The 26,903-nt window shown below is 35.2% G+C and overlaps 1 protein-coding gene and 1 non-coding gene across 4 annotated transcripts in view; both read left to right on the plus strand.

The window, feature by feature from the left end:
• Positions 1–26,903, plus strand: part of msi (RNA-binding protein musashi) — a 1,174,907-nt gene that overhangs the window by 804,953 nt on the left and 343,051 nt on the right. For 2 of the 3 annotated variants that reach the window (XM_081736197.1, XM_081736195.1), the window contains exon 3: positions 6,350–6,425. The gene's annotated coding sequence lies outside the window, so the exon portion shown is untranslated. Of the gene's footprint in view, positions 1–5,947; positions 6,426–26,903 lie in introns of those variants that run through there. The other variant, XM_081736196.1, reaches the window with a different exon arrangement.
• On the plus strand, positions 25,244–25,315 carry TRNAR-CCG (transfer RNA arginine (anticodon CCG)). The gene has a single exon. It is a non-coding gene; the product is annotated as a tRNA-Arg (tRNA).

A 26,903-nucleotide genomic window follows, 5' to 3' on the forward strand; every position in this document is an offset into this window, starting at 1 on the left:
TATAGCTAGGCGATGTGTTTATATGGACATGTACTACAAACTATACTATAGATAGTGATTCTCTTTGCAGTAGCTATCACCCTGTAAAAATCATGTAATTCGCATATTGACCGCATTAAAAGTAAAAGCAACGCATTAAGAACATGCAACTTCAAGTCCAACTTGTAACTGTTCTATGTGATGATTCACCAATTCGTTGACTTAGACAAATACGTACGTTTTGTGAGGAAAGGGTTTTCTGCCTAACATACTGTATCATAAGTTTATTTTCAAATTGTAGAAAGTATTATGTTGGTGCGAATGAAATATCCACTTTGGCGTCTCGTGGGAAGCTTACGTCAACAACATAACATACACAGATGAACTAAGATTTCACGTCTAACGTTACCGATTATGTATACGTGCAGAAAATACGCTGGAACACCCAGACAGGAGGTAGTGTGTTGTTGAACAGAATCGTATGAATGTTCAGCATGAAGAATATACAATTGCAGGTGATTTTGCCTTACGAATGCAAACTAGATCATTCAGCATAGGAAGTCGAAAAAATGCATGAACAGTATATTTGGTCCAAGAATAATAATTTTAAAAAATCTTTCAGATGACACGGTGTTGCAAAATTACCCCTGTGGGCACCGACGAACATGGTGTTTGGATGAGCTCCTCAGGAACATTGCTGAAGCGGACTCTCAGAAAAGTGTCGTCCCATTGCAAATCATAAATTATACCAGTCATTTGGTGGCTTCGTACAATGGTAAAGCGTAAAAGTTTCAATTATGGTTGACACCGGCCAACAACCGTCGCTGTCGGGAGGTGTGCAATTCTCTGAATGTAAGGAATAACAGGAAAGGTTTCCTGCATCGGATTATCACTTCAGATCAAAAATGGATTTACTATTACAATCAATTCCAGGACGGTTTCCTAAACCACTTTTCCCCTCACAAATGTTGTTGCTAGTATGGTGATCTATGGAGGGAGTGATTCACTATGTCTTTCTCAGCCGAGACGAAACCATTAATGCAGATCGTTACATTCTGAATTCTATGAAATGCATCGTGTTCTTCATGAGATTCAGTATGAAATCCATCCTCATCCACCGCATTTCCCCGATATCTCTTCCTCCGACTACCACTTCCTCCGGAATCTCGATCAGGGAGGGAAGACCTTCGCTGATGATCGTGCGGTGCCACATGAAAGGCGAAGACGATTAGAGAGTTACGTAAGCGCAAAACCCCACAATATGTGCACGTCAGTAGATGTATTGGTAATACAGTAGTTAAATCGAAACATCTTGAAATGGGAGTGATATGCCACTCACATAGAAAGTACGCACAGAGTGCATAGTTTTATCTCCTCTCATAGGGGGCAACTGGGTTCTTTAGGTAGACCAAGAAGTAGGTGAGGGTAAAGCAAGATAAAGCACAATCTTATGAATCAAATCAAATTGATTAACTCAAGTTGTTAATGGGTAGGTTAATCTGCCGTGCTTTTGTTTCTCTAAGTATTTTTTTTTTAATTTTGTATAAACTTTTGTATCAGTTTTAATACTTTTCAGTTATACTTTCTTGTTATTAAACTTAGCATTTTCTTCGTTTGCTTTCCTAATGGTAGTAGTCCCGTAAATTTACTGTGCTAAATTAAAATAAGCAAATCAAAAATATCAATCTGGATATAGGTTCTAGATGCCAAACCATAATGCCTTAGTTGAATTGTTGACATTCCTTAGTTGACATTTGTTTAAATTTTCATATTGCGCTTAATACGAACAAAAATTATAATGGCTACAATATTTAAAGGAATATACGCAGCACCCAACTACTGAAGCGTTACCTCATGTGTGATGTGGTGGAAGGTATGAAACTGACGACGTTATTTGGCGGCGTGGAAGGATACAAGTAGAGAACCACCTTGCAACTCTGCAGTACATTTCTTTAAATTATGTGTCTGCTTTGTAAAGACATTACACAGACTACTGTTCGTAATTAATGGCATTGTAACCCATATATGCTAATATCCGTAGCTTTACAGCCCATGACAGGCAGGAGTTAGCAAACTTAATTCATATAGCTTACCAATATCCCCATGGTGCGGGATAAACACCGGGAATCGAACAGAAAACAGCTGAATCAAGTTCAAATACACTAGCCAGTCGACTACACAGATAAACCAGCATTCATAATTGACGATAGAGTTTTTTTTTTTTTTTTCGCTTAGGTAGTTTTTGTCACGTATTCGTAAACTCGAAGTTCGAGTCTGAGCATCAAGGAGTCTGGTTAGGAAGTTTGTTGGATTTCCGTCGTTTCATCTGATAAATATGTTCCTAATATCATGTTACATATTACACTTATGGCTAGATTCCCCCATTCCTTGCTCTTCCGACAGAGGAGAAAATTAAAATTTGAATAAACCTGGAGAAGGTAATAACATATTAGGATCACGAGCAGAAATGTAACTTTAGTAAGGAATGAAAGTTATCGAAGTGTGAACTTGAGGAAGGAGATAACAGGAATTTCTATAATGTTAGTAGAGATTACTGTAACCGTTAACAATTTCTGGGTTTAGAGTAAAAACAAAAAATTACGATCGAAAATCTAAGGTGAACTGTAGTTCTAAATCTCGAGTCGAGTAGAAACAGTTTTCTTCGAATTTTCTACCACCAATCGACAAAGCAAAGTATTTATAATAATAATAATAATAATAATAATAATAATAATAATAATATAGTTGATATACGTGTATATAGTATGATTAACTTCATGCCATGTAGGTACATCTTAAATGCAGTCAGGTAATAAAACTCTATGACGATACGTAATATAACTAATTTTTCTTTGCATTAAGAGCTGTTGTTCTTTGGCTATAAAAACAAATGTAAATGGGCATGCGTAGACCGTAATTTCTGTGTACACAGAAATGGGTCAGTTTGAACCTGGCTCCGGAAGCAGGTGCAGAGTATCTGCTTCCTCTCATAAGACAGGTGATTATTTAAAAAAAAAAAAAAAAAAAAAAAAGTCAGATGAAAGGGTCAGAACAATGAGTGGCTGTCCGTTTGGATAGTTTTCATCCAAGAAGAATATTCATAGGCACATAATGTAACTTCAAAATTTGCAATATAGTATATCTATTGTTTTTACTTTTCGTAAATATTCAGATAATTTTTATTTATCTACAATTGTACATTTAGTGCTTGAATGACATTTTGCTTCTGTGTGTATCATTGTTAATTAATTTAATTACATATTCAAAGTGCTAAGAACAACTTAGTCAAGTATAGTGCTGTGATGTACTGTACAATGTTACATACATTTGTGCCTATTACTTGTGTATAGGGATGCGCACGAGACGAGTTGAGAAAGGATTTTCCTGACAAAATTCGAGTCGAGACATGGCTCTTCCAATAGAGAAATATACATTTTTCGAGTCGAGACATCCCTTTTACAGCACATTTTCTTGACGAGACAGCCACAAATCTTGTCTTGTGCGCATCCCTACTTGTGTAGACAATAAATTTCTGTGTTTAGTACCGTACCTAAGTGCAATATTAAAAATAAGAAAGTAAAAGCAGCCACATAAAGAAAAGAAAATAAAGCGCATTAAAATAGCTGTAGTCACTAGATTAGATTTGTCTAATATTAAAATTTAAACTGTATATAAAATAGAATAATATATTTACCAATATTGTTGCTTACAATAGGCTACATATCATAGCCCTAATCTCTAGGACTCTGATTGTTTGTTATTGAAAGTACTAAGTAAGTGTTTGTTTATACAGGAGTGCTTTGTACCATTTGCAGACATAATGGGTTGGTATTCTGTATCAGATGTCATTTACTAAATACTGCCTATATTGTTTACTACCAAGACTATAAAACTGTTAACACGTATTGTTTTCTTCTTCATGAGAAAACATCTAGGTTAATGATCTTTAATAATCGCTTGTAGTCTCAATAATTTTGGCATGAGTACTACGAGGAAGAAGAAGAAATTTGTATGGTAACGCTGTGTTCTCCTGAAGATCTCAGCGCTTCGTCTCTCAACATGAGTACTTATTCCTTTCATGATTCTCATTCATATTTTCTTTATCCGTACTGCTTCTCAGTTGTCCTCAACATCAATGAAACTTGAACTTGTCAGTTTTTAATTGTTTGATTCATGATTAGGATTGCACACCTGGCCGCGATCTTGGTTGAAATATTTTAGGTTTCTTGATTTTCACCAGGCGAATGCCAGGATGGTACACTAAGTACAGTATAAATAATTGATTTTCTTCTTGAAATAAATATTCCATTATGCTCCACATGTAAAATGCCCTCACGCAACCTTGTTTGGAACTTCGTCAAATGTTCGAATGTAATTCGACGTAAAATGTATATGAAACGAACAATTTGTAGTACTCACTTTTCTCGTAGTATTTCGTGGTGAGTAGTATATATACAAAGTTACCGCAAAAGTCATGGCATATATATAGTTTTTGTGCAAGTACGACGAAAGTACTTTATTATGGAATAACTGAATCGAACCTTGAGATTTATCGATTACGACACGAACACTTAACTATTATAGCTCATTTTAACTGTCCATGTTGTGTCTATGACCTCTTGCATGTTCAGATTAAAAGCATTGATTATTCTCGTACTTAACCTACACGGTTTGGAAGACGACGAGGAAAATATCTGCTGTATAATTTATAGGATACCATCCCTGCATTTCGTCCGCTTGGAAGACCAAAATTGAAATTTTGCAGGAGAGAAATTTGAAGCTCAATGTCTGACGAGCAATTTACATTTCTGTTATGTCGACAACCAAAACAATAACTACGCAGTTTATGGTCTTATAAAGATTTTTTTTTAAAGGACTCGTACATAGAAACAAATAACGGCACTAGTCCATTTATCGAACAGGTTACTTGGCATCCGAACGCTCAATTTGTTGGGCAGTCTGAAGTTTATTGAAGTACAGAAGACACTGTTAATGGTCGAGTCCAGTCCTTTTATTTAGAGTCGAGCGCTATGAATTGTTAGACAAATAAATAAACATTTTAATTATATTATTCTATATAAACTTTCTGTCACAAAATCCTACGGTGGTTGCTGGCATTCAGTTGGCGGAAGATCAATTGAAAATGAAATGAAATGAAATCTTTAAGTTTTACGTCCCACGGTTATGCCGGTTAGGCTAAAGGAGACGATGATGATGAGAGATGAATGAAATGGTGGAATGAAGAAAGTGGGAGGAACGGGAGAACCCCGAGAAAACCCACGCACACGGTGTTTGTCCACCACAAAGTTCACTTGGCGGGGCAAGATCAATTGAGTGATGCGTCCGTGGTCAGTTCATCAATTCACAGCATCTTTATTTCTAGTTCTCAGGCCACATATTTGCTTCCTTAATTCAAATATTTATCCATTTCCCTTACATTGGTGGGTGAAGGCTAGTTTTGTGCTTCCACCCCCACCAGAAATCTAAAGTAAGACCGCGTACATTAAAGAAACTCTCGTCAACCGTATGCCTATTTTTATACATATTTTAAGATATTAAGAGTACTTTATATTTTTTAAAAAAAGTGCGTTAATACTGTATTAAAATTATAAAACTTAGTGTCTTAATTGGCCTTGCACTGATGTATGTATGTACGTTGCACTTTAGTATTGATCTAGAGTAATAAAATAATGAAAAAGTTTAGTGTTATTAAACCGTCACTTCGTTTCTCAAATCTAAACGCATGTCTTGTAAGTCTGGCTACACTCATACGAAATGCCATCCATTGTTTACATTATATTACGACTAAGATGAAGATTAAATTATCGTATTAACACAATAATATTGAAAGAAGCGCTCCGCTGACCGTGGAGCGAGAGCAGGCAACACCGCATTTTCCCGACGGCTGTGTCGGACGGGCGGGCGTGGGCTGCCATGCACACGGCTGTAGTAAAGTGTCAGTAGGGATCGAGGGACTGAGTTTGGCGGTGTGAGAATCTCTGTAGGTTACCATAGCAACCGAGTACAGCGGCACGGCGCGGCAAGTCTGTGAGTGATGCCAAGTAGATGCTAAGCAGTGCCAGTATGTTCCACAGTCTGCCCCACGTGCAAGTTCCGATAGCCTCGGAGTGCTGAAAAGTGTTCCTTTGTTTTCAAGTGCATTGTTATTTACTAAAAAAAGTGGTGTAAGAGTGATATTCCACAGTGAATGTTAGTTACAATATCAGAGAAGTGTTGTTATTTTGCTGTGGATGTACTATGATCTATTGACAATTTATCATTCTTTTAAAGAATAAATAATTGAAACAATTTTTGACTAGTGAAAACTATATACTTGCTACCTCGACATAAATTTTCCTTGTTTTCACAGGCTTAACATACGATTGGACGTCTTCAACGACAGTTGATATAGAAAAAGTCGCATCTTCAAGTGTATGTGACCATTGGTAAGTTATCAACATTTATCAATCTTCCTTTTGTGTTTGATATTTTCCTGTTGTGGCTACTTTTATATTTATAAGGTAGATAACTTATGTATACAGAGATTCTCAGTTGTATATTTAGTATAACTTTATGTATCATACAAAAGGTTTGCATGGAAGAGGTTCATGTTTCGAGACACGGTAGTTTTATTACTTTAGATTTCTAACTTCTTTCGAAACATTCATTTGCGAAACGCTAGGAAGAGATGTAGATCGTCTGAATAATTTTGCGGTAATTATTTGCGTATTCAAGTATTCGCTTTCCACTTCTGTAGCCTACTAAGCTTATCGCGTCCTCTTCAAAATATCAGTGAGGCTTATCGAGTTTAGTGATTGCTTTGTTATTTGTTTACCTTAGGAAGCTTCAGAAGAGCATAGCGTTTCGAAAACAAAGAAAGAATTTCAAGTGCTAGGAAATGTGTAATGCGGAGTTTCTGCTTCAAAACCAGGTGTTACGACACAATAGTGAAATCTTCTCCAGCATGATTTTGAAGTGTAGACTTTTCTCTTGTCGCGATAATAGTGTGACTGAACTTGCTTCTCAGCAAGCCGTGTTGTTGAGTCATGTCTCAAGGCCAGCCCAGTTCACGATTTGCTTTCTTTGTAAGCTGGCCTTCAAAATAACTCAGTTGAAGTGGAAAAGCCCCCGCAGCAGCATCAGACAAATACGAGGAATCCCGCGTCTCTCCTTTGTTCGTTGTATAACCTTAGCGAACATACAAAACCGCTATTGACCACAGCTGCACGTAATGTGTCTCGGTGCTTCGATATCGATTAACAGAATAAATAATTACAATACATGTACACATGTATCTATATTTAATATCAGTGTCATGTCCTATGATTTACTTATATAGCTTACCCTATCAAACGACAGCTGGTAAGAAAAATTACCCCCTTCCCACCAAATAGAAAAGAAATTCAAAGAATGTGTATGTTGTATGATTTATAGTGGCCATATCCGCAATAAAACGAAAGAATTTTCTGTGTAGGGTAGATGATTAATTAAAGTTTACAATGTATCAGTTTCCTCATGCCGTTCATTCTTATTTACTGTGTTGGAATAAATGGTAATTGGGTAAGGTATACAGTGTCCAAGTCGTATTGCAGTTAATTTATTCTGAGATATATATGCTTAACAACGAATGTTGGATTATTTTATATATTTTCGTGTTTTCCTTGGTTGAAGAACAGGTCGAAAAGACGAAAGTTTTTGAAAATTCGTCACATAAAATGCTATAGGCCTATTTTACTTACTTTACTGCTAATTTGTACATTATTATATTTGGTTGTTATATGATTTAAAATTTTTAATAAAATTATAATGATTCTCCGGCAAAAGTACTGACATGCCATTGTTGTAAAATTACAGTAATGGATAACACATGGAGATAGAAATAATAATGAGTAGTTATTCGAATCTTTTTTTAAATGTCACTCATTATTATTTTCGGTTTTTTTTTTTTTTTTTTAATTTTATACATCGCTGAAATTTAGTATTGATGATAATATGTCAACGTTTATGCTTGTGATTCATGATATTTTACTAAGAAATCTTACAGTGTATGATAGTAAACTTTTAAGTGATAGGTTTAGAGTTTTGAGTTTTACGTCCCACGGTTATGCCGGTTAGGCTAAAGGAGTTAAGTGATAGGTAATTTATGTCTTCCTTGTATCATTGTGCTGGTATTATATGTCAATATAGTACATCAGAAACTTATAGAATTTCCATTAGTTCCTAATAATTTATAACTAGTAGGACAATAGTCTTTCTAATCATCTCAGTTATTAGAAAATTGACTCAGTTCCTTGATAGTTTCTAGCAAGAGATTCAAGACAGACTTTCAGAAACATATATTTGTCCATTGTCCTTCAGTATTTTCTACTCTTACATTGGTTTTACTCCTTAAGAGCGGAAACAATAAACTGTGTAGCATTGCATATAGTCTGTCACATGCAGGGATGCTTCTGGAATGTTTGTCTGTATAATGGAAACCAATAATGGTGATACGATGTCCCAGATGATGAGAGCTAAAACAAAGCATACCGGTATTTATACTTCGATGCAATTTTCAAAGACTTATATATCCCTTTCTGATAACGCATCGGTGCTCTAAGGGAAACATTATAGAAGTGTAGAAATGTTTGAAATGCATTGCTGAACTTGAACAATTGACACATTCTGAATCGAATAAAAGTAGTGTGACATTCATTCCAGCTACTTGACGTGTCTATCGATAGAACTGTCTCTAAACAAGAGAAACATATGTGTATTGTTTACATATTTACTCTTAGCTCTATTATCCTGTTGGTTAAATACCTAGTAACTCCTTAACATAAGTTAATCTGTTAATATTCGTCTGCTAATGTGTATCGAATAATAATAATACTGACAGAGGTATGTCCTTGTCACTGGCGAAAATGCATATAATCCCAAACATGTTCGTTTGTCAATATCTTTGGAACATAGCAGTGACCGATTTGAGAATGATTTTCGGGTTGTCAGAGGACTAGCGGATCCAGATCCAATAGACTCGGTATATGAAACTTTAAATCAAAACAGCATATAAAGTAGTGCAATATTATGCATATATATGTAAATTTTCAAATATTTTAGAATATAGCAGATTATTTTTGTTGTTAGTTTTCACATGTGATTATAATTAGTATAGCACGTGCAGTGTGCGAAGTGGACTAAGAAAAATAGAAACGGTTCTTCCTGTTTCGTTTCTGTTTGTAACAGACTATAATTCCGCAAAAGTCTTCTTTTTATATTTTTTCCTCTTAAGAAGCAAAACTAGTGTAAATGGTAGAAAATACTGAAGAACAATAAACGAATACCCTTATGAAGAACTCTGCCTGACATCTCTTGTTACAACCGTTCAAGGAATTAACAGAAACAGTATTTGAATAATTGAGACGATTAGAAACAATCTTGTCCGCGTAAATATAAATTATTAGGAATTACTTGAAATTTTGTTGTATAAGTGTAAAATACATAAGGAAGTCTGATGTACTGTTCTGACCTGTGATCCTAGCACAATGACAGAAAGCACAATTACCTGTCACTACAAACTCATTGTATGATTTCTCAATAAAATTGCATGAATCACAAGCAAAAATGCGACGGACACTATCGATGTTAAATTACAGTCATGTGTAACACAAAAAACTACTGCTGAAACAAAAGAAATGGCTGACATTAAAATAAGTTTCGAATGGTTGATCGTTATTATTTTTGTATTAATCTTAATCCCTGTTTATTCATTGAAGTAATTTTATAACGATGGTTTGGCAACAGTTTTGCCAGAACGTGATTGTAATTCGATATATAAAAATCTTCGAGCACTTGGCACATTATATTAACCACTATCCATAGTCGCCTTGAATTAACGTCAATCTCTCTACCATTTGTAGAAAATTATATTATACTAGTATTAGTCGGGAGGGAAACACGTTACTTTGTTCATCGCAAAGCCAGCTGAGCTTACAAGGAGAAAGCAAACTTTGGTAAATTAACTTCGGGGCCATTTTTTGCAAGTTGATACCCCACATTTAAAGTGTTCATATTACAAACTGGGAGAGCACAATAGCCTAATATAGCAGAGAAAAAGCGTCTTGGCTGCATATATCGTACGTTGCACAACTTTATTAAGTGACGACGTGGCAAAACCAGTAGCATCTGTGATTCACGTGCCAAGGGTCCCCGGTTCGATTCTCGGTGGTCAACTTTTTTCTGTTTTTTGCTTCAACCAATAAAGTAGCACTTGTAGCTACAAGTAAAATGTTAATTCAGCATATGTTTATAATTAATTAAAACAATAGAAATATTAAAATCAGTTGTAAAATCTTTCAATGTTCCATGTTAACTAGCGAAGAAATGTAATCTATTTTGTAAGTATATTGATGTCACGTGTTATATTATGGTTACCACAGTCGTTGTGTAAAAAATGTGCTTGACGTTTCGTGTTTACATCTATTGATAGTGTGTGTATTACAAGCACTGGTGCAAATGACACGGGGGATGAGGGGGACATGTCTCATCCAGTCTTGGAACTGAGGGACTGTCCTCCCCAATAATCCGACTTGAGATGTGTTTTGGGGAGAAATGTGATGATTTGTGTCCGATTGCCACAAGGGAAAATGAAATGAAATTGATATATCCCAGAATAAGCCTCAAAGCTGCGCGTCTCCGTATGTTGAAAACAACTCTGCTTCCCTTATCCTGCACAGGATTGTTTTTCAACTTCATAAATATTTTGAACATCGCTTTAAAAAAATATGGTAACGGTCTTACCCGTCCTCCCCCCAATATTGGAGACATATTTTCGCCGCTTATTACAAAGGGAATAAGGGGAAAATTCCTTTGGTTATAGTAACATGCAGTATTACCAAGGGAGATTTCCTTCTCATCCCCTCTGTAATTCTCACACTTTCAACAGATGTAGACACGAAGCGTCAAGTACATTTTTTACACAGCGACTGTGGTAACCATAATATAACTCGAGATATCAATATATTTACGAAATAGATTGCATTTCGTTGGTAGTTAACATGGAACAATTTTACAACTGATTTGAATATTTCTATTGTTTTAATTCATTGTAAACATATGGTGAATTAACATTTTACTAGTAGCTACAAGTGGCTACTTTATTCATTGAAGCAAAAAACAAAAGAAAAGTTGACTCCAGAGGGAATCGAACCCAGGTCCTTTAGTACGTGAGCCACAGATGCTCCTGATCCTGCCACGACGTCACTTGATAAAGTTGCGCAACGTACGACATATGTGGCGAGTCGAAAACTTCAAGACGCTTTTTCTCTGCTATATTAGGCCCTTGCCTTTTTCCGAGTTTGTAATATGAATACTAGGGATGGCCAGATCCGGATATTTTTGGATCCGGATATCCGGATCTACTTGGGTCCGGATATCCGGTATCCGGATATCCGGACACTGGATCCGGATCCGAAAAAACGGATCTTGGATCCGGATCCGAAAATCCGGATCTTGGATCCGGATCCGAAATTTCGGATCTTGGATCCGGATCCGAAATTTCGGATCTTGGATTCGGATCCGAAAAAACGGATCTTGGATCCGGATCCGAAAATCCGGATCTTGGATCCGGATCCGAAATTTCGGATCTTGGATCCGGATCCGAAAAAACGGATCTTGGATCCGGATCCGAAAAAACGGATCTTGGATCCGGATCCCAAAATCCGTATCCGAAATTTCGGATTCGAAACTCCGTGTCAGAAAATTCGGGTGTTCCGAATCAGCAAAATTTTCGAAATTATTGACAAAGTGATTTTCATTCCTATCCTTAAAATAAGATTTTAAGACACTTTTGGTATCTGATCGTGTGACAGCCTTGCGTTCCCTTCATTCCAAATTTGATTGAGTAAAACTGTCGACTTAGGTAAGAGCAATCTCATTGTCAGATTCGATTCTAGTGGAAATACTTGACCGAAAAGGTAGTAAACCTTTTTTAAAGCGGTCGTCCTGATGGAAATTTGTCCTTTGTTTTCTGTAACACTAGTCAAATGCTGGGATGAAACCTTAGTCTCAAGCTTCTTCATTAGACTCAGGCTGCTTACTTTTCTAATTCTTTCTGAGTTATTGTGGTCACTGAATGAGGCCATTTCCTAGTCGTGATGGGCTAGGCCATTGCTAATGGAACAGACTATAAAATATAGATCAAATCAAATTAAGGAGCAACTTCCTATTCTTGCTCTTGATAAGCTTTTTTTCTTTTTTTAAAAATACGTTTCTCTGTGACCGTACCACTCCAGTTAGAATTAAGAATTGTAGTAGAGATGAAGTTCTAAATGGCAATTAATGTATCAAAATCAATGTATTAATGTACTGTATGTGTATACAAAATACCATATGGAGGCACGAGCAGTAACACGTATCTTTGTAATTAGTAATCCACTACTTTAACTCTGCATAGGTTGTATAAGGAGCTATATCATTCATGTAAACACATAGGCGGATGCAGGGGGAGGGCGAAAAGCCGTTCGCCCCTACCCAGCGCCACCATTAACAGTGTACTACTTTAGTAGTAATTTGTGGCAATTTCAGATCATCTAAGTAATTTTTCACTGCTAGCATCCCCAACCGCCCCCTCCAGGAGTCCGTTCTGGATTCGCCCCTGCGCAAACATAATATACAACTCATTTTGGTAGCTTTTTAAAATTTTTATCTTAAAGGATTGTCATTTCTCGTGGCTACTTATGCAATTTTCTCCACAGGCATACATGCAATTTCCAGTCATTACGCAAATACATTTATATACTTAATAGACCTCGGCTAGTTGGGGGCTTCGCCACTAGACCCCCGTTACTAGGGCCTCGCACCACAAAAGCCTCTAATCATAATCAATTTAAAAAGAAATGTCTGGGGATTTGCCCTTAGACCCTCTGATATCTCATTTGATCGGCCTATGACCTCGTACCTCGTAAACCTAGAACCATACCGAATCTCAGTTCAAATATCAAATTGTATGTAATAACATTCTGGTATCCCGAGACATACCGAATTTCAGTGCGAGTACATGGGGCTTTCCCCCCAGCCCACACATTTGCTCGGTCTACGGCCTCGCACATCATACGCCTGCAAACATAACGAATTTTTAAGGGGCCGCGGTGGCTCAGTGGTAGAGCGTTCACCTCCGGAGCTTGGGGTCCCTGGTTCGATCCCAGATCGCGCCGTGTGGACTTTGTGGTGGACAAACACCGTGCTCGTGGGTTTTTTCGGGCTTTTCCGTTTCCTCCCACTTTCTTCATTTCATTTATTTTTCATAATCACCGTCTCCTTTAGCCTAACCGGCATAAACCTGGGACGTAAAAACTCAAGGATTTCATTTCATAACGAATTTTTGTTCAAATAACAAGTTTCATTTCTCTAACATTCCAGGATTCCGAGATATAAAAGTCTTTTCTCCCCGCCCCTTTTCTTCTCTAAGACATACATCAAAAAACGCTTAAGTACATACCTAATTATTTAAATGTAAAGTCCAAATACCAAATTATATGGTCCTAACCTTCAGAGGTTCCCAGAAATCGACATGTTATTATAATAATTACAATCCCCACTCTCTTTCCTTTCCATCTCTTTTCTTTTCCTTTTTACTAAAACGTCAAAAAACACTGAAACACATGTCAAATTATTTTCAATGAGAAATGCAAATACCAAATTTCAAGTATCTAACCTTAAAGGATATAACATCATATTAATACAGTAATTGTAAACCCCACTTAATTTTCTTCTCGCCCTTTTTCTTCCCTTCTGGGCCACACACACACACACACACACACACACACACACACACATATATATATATATATATATATATATATATATATATATATATATATATATATATAACGTTGAAATACGTATCTAATTATTTTAAGTGAGAAGTCCAAATACCAAATTCCATGTTTCTAACCCTTTAAGTTTCCAAGATATAGGCATATTATTATACTAGTTGCAATAATTGCAATTACCACCCGCTCTTTTACTTCCTATATCTTCCCTGCCCCTTCTAATTTAAATATCAAAAAGCACTTAAACAAGTATCAAATTATTTTCAATGAGAAACCCAAATATCAAATTTGAAGTATCTAACGTCAAGAATCATCAATATTTTCCACCCCATTTCCCCCCTTCCTCGTCAAATTTCCCAAAGTCCTTCCTTAGTGGTATCCTACGTCACAAAGCCTATAAACTGTCCAAATTTCAAGTTTGTAGTTTAAGCGATTTGGCCTGTACGGTGATCTGTCACTCACTCACTCAGTCACTCAGGACTTTGCCCTTTTTATATAGAGAGATTTAAGATTTTATGGGAAAGCCATGGATTTTGTCTAAGGCCGCCAGTGTCTTAGAAATGTAATAGCTTTGCTATAAACTTTAAGCAATCAACTGACTGATCTGCGTCTATATGTATTATGTAAAATACCGCTTATGATATTTATTTTGCTCGTAATAAAAAAAAATAGAAATGATGACGAAAATTCAAAGACATCCATGATTTTAGCGTAATGCTGCAGGAGTTCAGATCATTGAATTAATCATAAGAGCCGACTGTATAAGATAGACTACATTAAATTCCAATGTGGCACAAAGAAAATATGCAGCATTACTATGCAGTTTTTCAACGTTATAACTCATTCTGAAAATATTATCATAGGTCTCACAAACAATCGAATTTTAATCCTAACTCGGTTAATATATAACAAAAGGCAGATCTATACAACTACTGACTTGAGATGAAAGTGGCATACTTGTAGTACGTTTAAAGATATACTAAAGACTAAATGATGGGGTGTGCGCAACAATGGTGAAAATGACATTTTGATATAATCTTTTGTCATTTAAATTGAATTGTCTTCCCACTGAGTTAGATAAAATTCACCTAGTAAATTTTATACATATGGATATTTTAGTTCTGGCTCTCAATCTAAGCCCTAAAATATTCAAAACAGGAGTCCGAATCTGAACTTCGAAACTTCGGATCCGGATCCAAGATACAAAACTTCGGATCCGGATCCAAGATCCGAAATTCCGGATCCGGATCCAAGATCCGAAACTTCGGATCCGGATCCAAGATCCGAAATTCCGGATCCGGATCCAAGATCCGAAACTTCGGATCCGGATCCAAGATCCGAAACTTCGGATCCGGATCCAAGATCCGAAATTTCGGATCCGGATCCAGGAACCGGATATCCGGATCCGGATCCAAGATCCGAAATTTCGGATCCGGATCCGAGATCCGGATCTTCTAGGATCCGGATCCGGATCTTATAGGATCCGGATATCCGAGATCCGGATCCGTCTGGCCATCCCTAATGAATACTTTAAATGTGGAGTATCACCTTGCAAAAAATGGCCCCGAAGATCACTTACCAAAGTCTGCTTTCTCCTTGTTAGAAGAAAAAAGTACCTTTCGCAGGGAGCAAGTAATACTCGTCTATCCGCCAGTGACTCGGAGACGAAATTGAGAGAGGGGAAAAGAGAATATGCTCTCTTTACGTCAAAGAAATGTTTATTTATGTTGGTAAATTTGTTCAAAATCATTGACAAACAATCATATCGACATAAGTCAGTTAAACTTTGTTCATCTAAATTATAATTGATTTCTGACGAATCTTTAGTCATTATATCATTGTTAGTTACAATGAAGCGTAACATGGAAAATTATTATTAGTGTTAAAATGCTAATGTGTTATATTAATAATAATCAATTGTTAATCATTTTTATTAACAGGTTACTGTTCTGATCGAATTACGTATGACTGTGATTTTAACAACGATATTATGGCGGTACATTTACGAATAACTCGTTAGGATTTGCTGAGAAACCATAGTTTTTATTTGTTCTGACGACTTATTCTACTTAATTAGAGATATTTAAAAATATAGTATTTACTCTTTACTTACTTTAATTACGTTTATTCCGTATAATCTTAATTTTTACTGAGCGATATATCTATAATAATAATAATAATAATAATAATAATAATAATAATAATAATAATATAAATTCGATGCTTTAGCAAACTAACGATGTTTTTTTTTTTATTATTTTCAGCGTATTTCCGAAACTTAATAATAATTTTACGGTTAATGAAATATTTTACATTACATACAAAACCCAGATATTAATGAGTCTTAAAGTACTGAACGAAATACCATTCTAATCAAAGGACTATTGGTGGTGCGATGCGAACACAAAATTGCACCAACAAGAAAAAAAAAGAAAAAAAATGAAAAACGAACCCAATCCGGAATACTGCTAAGTCTTTGTAAATTCATTACATTGTGAATCTGAAATGTGACGTATGTTATTAACTGGATAATTTAATTATGCCAGTTAAAATAATAATGATAAACTTTTACTGCAAAATTCAAATATTTGAGTGTATATCCAATTTTTTTTTTCCAAATTTGTTCAGTATTTTTTTAAAATAATGAACGAAGTAAATTAATGCAAGTAAGAGTAAATTACATGCTGTTCATTTTTGTATGGGAAATGATAAAACACTGAATAATCTTTAAACGTAAACCTAACTACTTATATTATGTTTTTTTTTATTGTTATTATTAATCAATTTGATAGAATATTTTATTTTCCATAAGTATTATTAAGATTTATTTGATTTTCAAAGTTACGAAAACTAGATATAATATCGATATAACAAATAATCATTTTTGTCGAGAAAAAGTAACTTTATATAGAGCGAAAATCCCGCTCAGAGTAACTTAATGAGTATCAATTGCTTTTATTTTGTTGGTACTGATAATTTCTAGGCACTGTTCTTCTAGAAATAGTGTAATTTACTAGCTTCTCTTATGTAAATTAAGATTTATTTTTCAGTACTCCACTACGAACTCTTGATTATTGATTTGTGATCACCTTTTTCTGCTATTTTAATTACCCAGACAGTTTAAAAATTTCAAAAAGACTTTCTAAGAGTTTCAGGTAATCATTTCTTGGGTTTGTTCTATTAGGTTTTCCGAGGAAGAACTTCTTAAGATCAGATCAGCAGAGTGTTATTCTTCAAATAGATTGAACTGAAGATAAGCCTGTTATCCCGCAAACCAGTGACATTGGTGTAATTGGGAACACAAATTTCAAATTGAAGATTTATCCAAGTCATTACCACTATTGCTTCTAACACTCGCAACCAATGTTACTAACTAACTGCCATTATTACTAATCAAACATATACTGTATCAAACTAAATTAAAATAATACAAAACAATAGTGATATTAGACGCCTATCTTATTATTCATAGTATTGGAACTTCTCGCTACGTTGAGAAGAGTTCTGTTTTCCGCAACTATTTGGTAGAAATTTTGACAGGTCATTTGTGAGATCCTCTGAAGTAAATAGCTGCTTTCAAGTTCCATTGACATTCTCTTTTCTCATCTGATCCTATGGCTTTCATTCCACCAAATATTAGCTCAACATTTGTCTTATTTAGTGATGTAGCGAGATATACTGCATTACTTTCAACAAGTTTTGTCCACCTTTTCTCTCTTTTTTTTCCCGAAAAATTCACTCCATAGTTTACAATTATCCTTCGTATCAAGTTCTGGTGTTATAGACATCAAAACACAACTCTCTTTGAACAATTCATTTCCACCACAAATAATTTTAATTCCCATCTGTCAAATCATTAAATGAAAGCAGTGTTGTTGCCACGCGATAATACAGCCGCAACAATGAAAAGAATTTAAACTTAGCCTGTAGTTACAATAAAAATATAATTCTTGTAAATCATTAACAACAACTAATAAAATAAATAAGCCCTAAGTGGCATGGATAATTAATTATAGACAGTTCAACATGTAAGCCCTGTAGACTTGTAGAATGTATTTTGAACCCCGGCATTTCGAACGACATCCGAAAATCTGGCAATCTTACTGTTGAATACTGAAACTTAAGTTGGGTGCTGAACTTTTCTAAACAATTGTAGTGCTGTGTCTATGCACTTTCGGAAGAAGTCTTATACTCGAAATGTTGCTCATATTATTATATGCAAATCCTATTTGGAAACATGTTCATTATTACAAGCTTCATTATTCCTATGATATACTGTAGAATTATTTTATTCGAATTTTAATATTTTGATACATAAAAGTATATAATTAGATTATCAATAAGCCCTAATGTTGCCACCAATATAACAAGTTAGCAGTTTTCCATTGTTAGTAGGAAGCATAAGGAAAACTGCAGATCTGCTCGTCCATTCAATAATGCTACCCGTAAATCTCAACTTTCGGCGAAAGCAATTCATTTAATTTCATTTTCATTTGTGCCTGACAAGTTCGTAACCCAGCACACTTCTAAATGTATCTGGCTGCATATGTTGCAGGATATATGCTATAAAAACCGCTAGCTGCATTGTTTGTTTCTTTGCGTAAAAGTAAGTCTGAAATAAATAACAATAATTCGATGTGACGTGCATCGTAAAATGTTGATTTCTTATAGAGTATTATAGACATCATATGAGGCCTTATATTGGATAGAGAAGGAGTGAACAATACCTTGGCGAGAATTACATCAATTCAATTAATTTCTCGTGATAATTGTAAACCAAGAAACAATTTGCCAAAATCATGTGTATTCGAGACGTGTGTGTCAAATGATGCACTTTATTGTAATTTCTTTCTCTTGGTACACATTATTTTGTGCCATTAAATTAAAGACATATATATTCAAAACGTCTATCAGATGACAGTATAAATAGTTTATTTATACACGTTAATTTATATAAATTTTGGATAAAATTTGGTGGAATTTCTTAAAGAATTTCCTAAAACTTTTTAAGATGAATAGGAAGTGCAATTTGTTACTTTATTATCAGTCAAAATTGTTGAACCCCATATTAGAAAATCACTTTTTCTGCTGCAATGTGCCTCTATTCAATGGTAGGACTCTCATCTCTGGTGTGAGGAGGCTTTAGCTTCCCAGGCCATGTGAGTTTGTGATGAACCATATGGTCTATTTGTTCTTTCATTTTCTCATTAATTAATTCTTTGATAATTATTCACTTTCATTAATCATGCTCCACCTTTACCTGAAGGCCATAACCGAAGAATGTTATACTAGAAGTTCCATTTCGCTTCGTCCCTTCGCTAGGTATTACTTACTGGTTCTGAAGTGTTTCTTATGAAATACTGTATTTTATGAAGTAGAAAATTGATACCACGCAGTAGTTACGAATAAACAGATAGAAGTGTAGATGTAGAGAATAATTCGGGAGATGAAATAATAGTGCATTAATTAAAAAGGGGAAAATGAATAGAACACTAAAGAAGAAAAATTTAACTGTGATGAAAGATGTGATTCAAAGTTAAAGTTAAATAGAATAATAAACTTGCAATTAACGGATAATTTTAAAGAGAATACTGAAGAGATGAATACTTAGTAAGGTCTTGAATTATTCCTTTATTGAAAGAAAATATAGCCTCAAGTAAATAGTAATTATTGAACACTAAATATAGAGAGAAAACATATCTAATTAGATATCATTGATAAGTATTGTGAAAGGTAAATAATGTTCGCTGATATTTGTTTGTCCCAATGTCTGAAACAAAATATAGAAATAATCATAATATTTAAGTCACAATCAACTATTATGAGCTTCGAGACCAATGAAACAGACTTTATGGCTAGAATTGTAAAGGGTGTTTCTTTTTTGGTTTCCTAAAGGCATTTTAGTAGAAAGAAATATATAGTAAACTCAGAAATAACCCATAATTAGGTACAGAATAAACATGAAAGTTTTACACACCAATGTGTTTTATTGGACACCATTTTACTGTGTATTGGAAGTTTTACGTAGGTTTGCAAGGACTACAAGTGTTCTTTGTATAATTGTATATACAAATCAATGTGAGGAAAATGTAATATTTTTCTATTTCAAAATTTAAATACTAATTCCAAACGGAAAACGTACGAAGTTAGTAAATCTTGTGCAAAAATATTGTTCTTGCCATATTACTGAAAATTCTGAATTCGATCCTGAGTAGAGATCCTAAACTCAGATTCTGATGGAAATGATATTCCATGCTTTGAGAAACAGTTCATTTGGTTTTGACTGCAGTATCAAATCTGATCTGCATTTTTGTATTAGTATAAAAGTAATACTTAAAATATTCATCAAAACTGACATAACTCTATAAAAAGTAATGTTGGATTGGAGCTTAAGTTCTCTTTCACCGAGACTATATGAAACGTGTACTTATAGCTTAAGGTGGACCCCAAACAACCTTGATGGATTTGAACTTCAAAACTCTCCCATGGGAATCGAACCCGGGGCCGTATGATCTAGCCACTAGATAAACGGAAACTGCACAAAATAATGTGTACCAAGAGAAGGAAATTACAATAAAAAGCGTTATTTGACACACGTCTCGAATTCACTTGATTTGGCACCTCTAGTTATGAAACGTTTTTAATGTGTATACTCCTCACTACGCATATTAAGTGCCTTTTTTGAGTCATATTCTCTGATTACTATCATTGTAATTAATTCTGGATACACATAGTTCTGGAGAAAATTATGTCACACATAGTTTTCGACTAGTTTCTTTAATACACATTTCTTCCATGCTCTTTTCATGACTGTTTTGCTAGTACCTTTAACATGCAATAAGATGAAGCATTAAAAATATTCATTACACTATAAACCTATAACGTAGTCAGGCATAATTAAAATAAATTCATAAGAATTTGAACAATACGTAGAAAAATGCGAGAAATATGATTTTCAGAATCATAGTAGTTTAGTTGCATTAGGAACAGTGGATATTAATGAATTGTCTTATATAGACAATGTACCGAATAAATGAATGAAAGGAAGAAAAATGTTATTTTCATATATTCAGACAATGCTCCGTTGTGGTATATATATTTTGTATATATGTAGAAACAGAGAAATTATTATTTCCCATTGTTCAGGGGGAATAGTATTACGTGCTTGAATTTCCTGGTAAAGTACGAGGCAACCCGTGCTTGGAAACCATCTCGTCTGTGTTTATGTGTATGTTTTACTTTGAAGACCTTGAATGTTTCATAAACGACCTAAAAGATAAGTGCAGTAGGATTTCTGCTTTTTGACTCTTACCTTGACAGTATGTGCAGGTACCCTGATGAGATCTCAGCATTTTACAAGGACACTGAATAAGTTTGCGTTTCGTCAGAAATTACTTGCAAAGAAGAGATTTAAAGACATTTCTTGACCTCAGAAATTTTAGAATTCCCAGGGAACCAATATGAACGTCATTCTGAAGCGCCAGGCAACAGTTAGGTCATGAAGTACCGGCTTCGAATATTTTTCAAACTAGCGGTTCATCTTATATGTATTGAGGAAAAGTGACAAAAATAATCCATGATTGAGAACTTCGGTATTATCTATTGTCTATTTCAATTCGCTGACTTTGATCTGTTGTAGAGATTATGTTTATTACTCTGCATCTTGATCAACAAGCCGCTTTGTGGTGTATTCAGATTTTTTGTCTACAGGGTGTCCAATATACGATGCAACCCGGAGTTCGGGATAGTAGAACTTTTGAACCTGAAACGATACACAAATAATAAGTATATCAAAAGAAAGCATTGTTCATGCATATATTTTTTTTAACTAGGAAGCAACGATTGAAGTACACTAGTAACGGCACAGTGTTGCCAGATGTAGCCGAAGATGTAAATCATTTTTTTTGGGGGGGGGGACATGTAAGTTGACTTATAACTCATATGTATGGATGTTCTGTCTTTAATTTTCAGTTTGTTTAGTTGGAGAAGCTTGGAAACTATGGAACAGAAAGAAAGAATTTTTCATTTCCACCGATAACTAATCGGGTGACGCCTCTGTAAGGAGAAAGTAGGGAAATCGTAGTTTTTATAAATTAACACACTGAATTGGTAACATTGCTGATGTTTCAGTGCATCGAAAGGTGCGTTAAGGATCAGTCTACGTTATGCAATTCCTGAAAACAATGAAAAAGAAACTTTGAAATTACCATGATAAAACTTTTACTTACATGCACCTGGCAACACTGCTATTCATTTCTATGGGGCTACTTAAAGCAAAAGGTATACAAGAACAATTCTCGAACTATACAGGACGAAACGAACATTCCCAGTGCCATTGAGAATATTAACACTTCTACTCTTCGTAAAGTTGCTGCCAACATGGTGAAACGTGTGAACCAGTGTTTGAATCAAAACAGGGGACACTTCCAGCATCTGCTGTAGAGCTGATAACTCATTGCGAGGTAGTAGCAGTGTTGCCGGGTGCATGTAAGTAAAAGTTTTATCATGATAATTTCAAAGTTTATTTTTTCATTGTTTTCAGGAATTGCATAATGTAGACAGATCCTTAACACATCTTTTGATGCACTGAAACATTAGCAATGTTGCCAATTCAGAGTGTTAATTTATGAAAACTACGATTTACCTACTTCCTCCTTACAGAGGCCTCATCCGATTAGTTATCGGTGGAAATGAAAAATTCTCTTTTTCTGCTCCATAGTTTCCAAGCTACTCCAGCTAAACAAACTGAAAATTAACGACAGAACATCCATACGTATGAGTTATGAGTCAATTTACATGTTTTGCAAAAAAATTGATTTACATCTTTGGCTACATCTGGCAACACTGTGTGGTTACTAGTGTACTTCAATCATTGCTTCCTAGTTAAAAATATATGCATGAGCAAAGCTTTATTTTGGTATAAGCATTATTTGTGTATCGCTTCAGGTTCAAAAGTTCTACTATCCCAAACTCGGGGTTGCATTGTATATTGGACACCCTGTACTATTTTATTTGATTGAATGAACAAGAAATTGAGTTAATAATGTTATTCAAGTATTTAGCAATGAAAATTGAATTTCCTGTTTCATAATTACGGACCAGCATATGTAAACATGACATAATACAAAAATCATAATTCTGATTTTTGGTTTCCTAACCTTGATTGTTATTTCTCGTTATTCTCAGTCCCATCAGCAAACTATCGACAGTGTTCTTCTGGTTAAGAAACTATACGGTACAGTATACCCTATCAGCCCAGTTTGAAGACCAATAATATCCAGATGGGAACGCCAACTTGAGCCGGAAAATCTATAGGATAGAAATTACTATAGATTGTGTATTGTATTTTCTGCCAATTGAATCTTTTTTTTTTTTTTTTTTTTTTTGAAAAAAAGAAAAATCCATTGCACGTTGGTTTTTCAGGAGAGAGAACATACCAGTACAAAGAAATATTTACTCAAATATTAAGAAAGAATAATAACTGCTATGACACGAACAGTAAATTTGGCTCATTTTATATAGGATGGATAAAAAGTAGTGGCAACACTGTTCTCAGTCTGAATGTTGTGTCTCTGCACTACATGTTTCGTAAGTGATGATAAGGAAATGTGAGGGGATAAAACGTGATGACTTGTAACGACTGTGTGTTATTCAGTCAAAAGTACTAGTGCTGTAAAGTAGCGGAGGACAGTGGAAGCGCCATAGCATGTGTTTCGGAAAGACGAACAATATCGAGATTAAAATCGTACGTGGATGCAATGTACGATGTTTCCAGGGGCGTTGTGACGACCTTTTCGACAAACTTCACGGGAACCACTACGACACAAGAAAAGCTATCATTCTTGTTATGTGGTGGTCCCTGTGGGACATCGACAAAGATTGACGCATTGACGGCGCACTATACCCTCGATACCTGTGGCAGAACGCGATAGAGATGAAAGAGGCGATTACATGGAAGAAATACATGTGTTCTATGCATAAAGACCGGACGAATTATAACAGTGTTGCCATTACTTTTTAACCAGCCCTCGTAATAGACATGTAAATTCACTTTGTAAAAGATTATGTACGTTAAATCTTATACAATATATCTCAGTTAGTTGCGCGCTCATTTTTGAGACTTGTTGAATGTATCAAGTAAATATATTTTTTTAAAGTTTATTTATGTAAGTCGTGCAAGTTGCATCCTTGAGGTCGTGAAGAGAGATAAGTTTGAAACTACAAGTTAAATATATGTATTGAAATTAATTTAAGGATGTATATTTTACTGAGGTTCTGAACATTTCATACGTGGCTGCTGACTTAACAGAAATTAATTTTCCTACGTTTTTAAACACAAATATCGTTTCAGAGATTCAAACCTGAGATCTTATAGTTCGTGGCCTAAACACAGCACCAGAAGGACCGTTAAACTACAACAGTCTTGTATCTGACTTCGCAGATGTATTGCTGTGTATTGAATAGTAGATCTGTTATTCTTGTCTTAAATAACAATAATAAGAAATCTATTATTTATAAAGAATTGTTTCTCCTTATGGATTAACTATATAAGTGAGAACATTAAGAATACGACAGAATCTTCAAGTGTTAGTCTCATTATAAGCTTTAAATATACAGCAATGTTATTAACTTCTTACTACTAGTGATTTTGTACACATCGTCTTGGATTATTTGCATTAACTTTTGAAAGTAATGACTGTGGGTTTTTGTTCTTCGTTTGTTGAACTGTTCAAGTAGGACGTATGTACACAAACGTGATTTAACTGTATCAACACTTGACAAGAGTTTAAGGAAATGAACTCCAGTGACAAATTTGCTGTGATCTTTTTCCTGTTGAAAGTACAAATACCACGAATAGGGAGGAGTCTTGTGTAGTTTCGTAGAAGTATTTGAAACTAACCTTAGAAATTCGTTCTCAAAGTAGCAGCAACTTTCAAAAAATCGTACATCGAAAATATTTTTTGCCCTGTTTAGGTTTTTAGGCTTCCAAACTCTGCTATGCATAAGTATCGGAAATCTTATGGAATAATTATATTCGTCTGTCTGTAAACCGGTATCAAAGCGATAACAGAAATACCGAGCAGCTGTTTCTTCTAGTCGATTCAGGGCCCCATTAATACGTTCTAACTCATCCGTTAAACTCTCTATTCAAACCGAAAGTGGTAGAAGTTATACATTTTCGGTTTCAATGTTGAACGCCATAGAACAAAACTGTAAGTTTCCATTTAAAGACAATGCTGCTTCACGAGTAGCGGATACTGCGAGTTGCTCGAGACAGTTGCGCTAGAGCAAATGGTGGCATCAACTGTTTAGTGGAAGCAACTGCGGTTGTCCCGTACGAAAGCTCCAAACTAAAGCATTGCTTCACAAGCTGTGATGAAACTCAGTGGCTTCGTCTGAAAAAGGGCTTACTGTTAGCGACAAACTATTTTTGCATTCGATTCAGGAAAGGGGGCGCGGTGGCTCAGTGGTAGAGCGTTCGCCTCCGGTGCTTGGGGTCCCTGGTTCGATCCCAGCTCGCGCCGTGTGGACTTTGTGGTGGACAAACACCGTGCTCGTGGGTTTTCTCGGGGTTCTCCCGTTTCCTCCCACTTTCTTCATTACACCATTTCACTCATTTCTCATTATCACCGTCTCCTTTAGCCTAGCCGGCATAACCGTGGGACGTTAAACTTAAAGATTTCATTTCATTTTCGATTCAGGAAAGTGGTAGAAATTAGCCATTTCCGGTTTCACCGTTGAACGCAATAGAACAAAAACGGTAAGAGATAACTACGAACGATTTTTTGGAATCGATCCAGCGTCCCAACAACAGGTTCCGTTTACTCCGTTAACCCTAAGAAATTAACAATTTCTGGTACCAACGTTGATCGCCATAGAACAGACACGATAATAAATGACGGCAACATGTTTTGTGGAATCAATTCAGCGTCTGAAGAAAAGATACTATATTCACCCACACCTCATTAGTAAAATCGGAAGTATTAGAAATTTACAATTGCTTCCGGTTTCAATATTAATCTCCATAGAGCCAAAACAGTAAAAGAGAGAGATTAATATTCTCTTTCTGAAATGGATTCATCGCCCGAGGAATAGGTTCTATATTTAATCTTATCCTTGTATTGCTATCAGAAGTTATAAAGAGGCTTATACTACTTCCAGTTTGAGTATTGAGTTCACATAGTTTGGAAGTCTGTCTCAGTTTGATCCTATGAAACGAAGCTCACTTGTTAATGTCTTTATGGCTTGTTTTGATGTGTAAGTACGTATTGAATACACACCTGTAGTAGTCCAGTCCACTGTCCAAATTAACTTCGAAAATAAAGTCGACTAGGAGGATAAAACACAGACACGGCAGCTGCATCTCTTCTTTAATTACGAAATTTCTTATATAACGTTAAGAAAACAAATTACTATATTTTGACACCAACTGTAACACCACGAGAAAGCAAAATTCTATTGATTGAAAACGATTTCAATGAAGAATTTTTGTTTACTGACTTGAGTTAATTTTGACGTCCCTTTTCGCATCGAGGATATATGAGACGGGACCTACTAATTAACGTGGAATCCGAACCACATGGGCTTCCACTGGGAATCGAACCCGGGTCTTGCACGCCAAAGGCGCGTACGCTAACTGCTTAGCCACGAAGGAGCTTCTTTGTTTACTCAGATTATTATAATAGCCAGTAACATAAAATCACAGAAATACTAAGGTACCCAAAACCCTGAGGGCCAATTTACACTCGTTCATCTAAGGCTTCGATAAACTTTACAATACAAAGAAATAGGCAAAAGCACAGAGAAACCACATTCATGCGTCCAGTAACAAAAGAAAACTGTTAGGTATGGCTTTCAAATCGTTCTTCCAATATTGTATGATATATTAATATGATGTAATCTTTATTTGAGTCCATAGCGTGTCCAATTACGAGAACAGATTCTGTCATTCCATTTTTGTGATTATGTCAGTTATCTAGAGTTGTTACTATTAGTAACTAACAAAAGTTAAATAATAATAATAATAATAATAATAATAATAATAATAATAATAATAATAATAATAATAATAATAATAATAATAATAATAATAATAATAATAAATTTGCTGAG

Source organism: Thermobia domestica, chromosome 13 (genome assembly GCF_964235325.1).
Source record: "Thermobia domestica chromosome 13, izTheDome1.hap1.1, whole genome shotgun sequence".
Lineage (NCBI taxonomy): Eukaryota > Metazoa > Arthropoda > Insecta > Zygentoma > Lepismatidae > Thermobia > Thermobia domestica.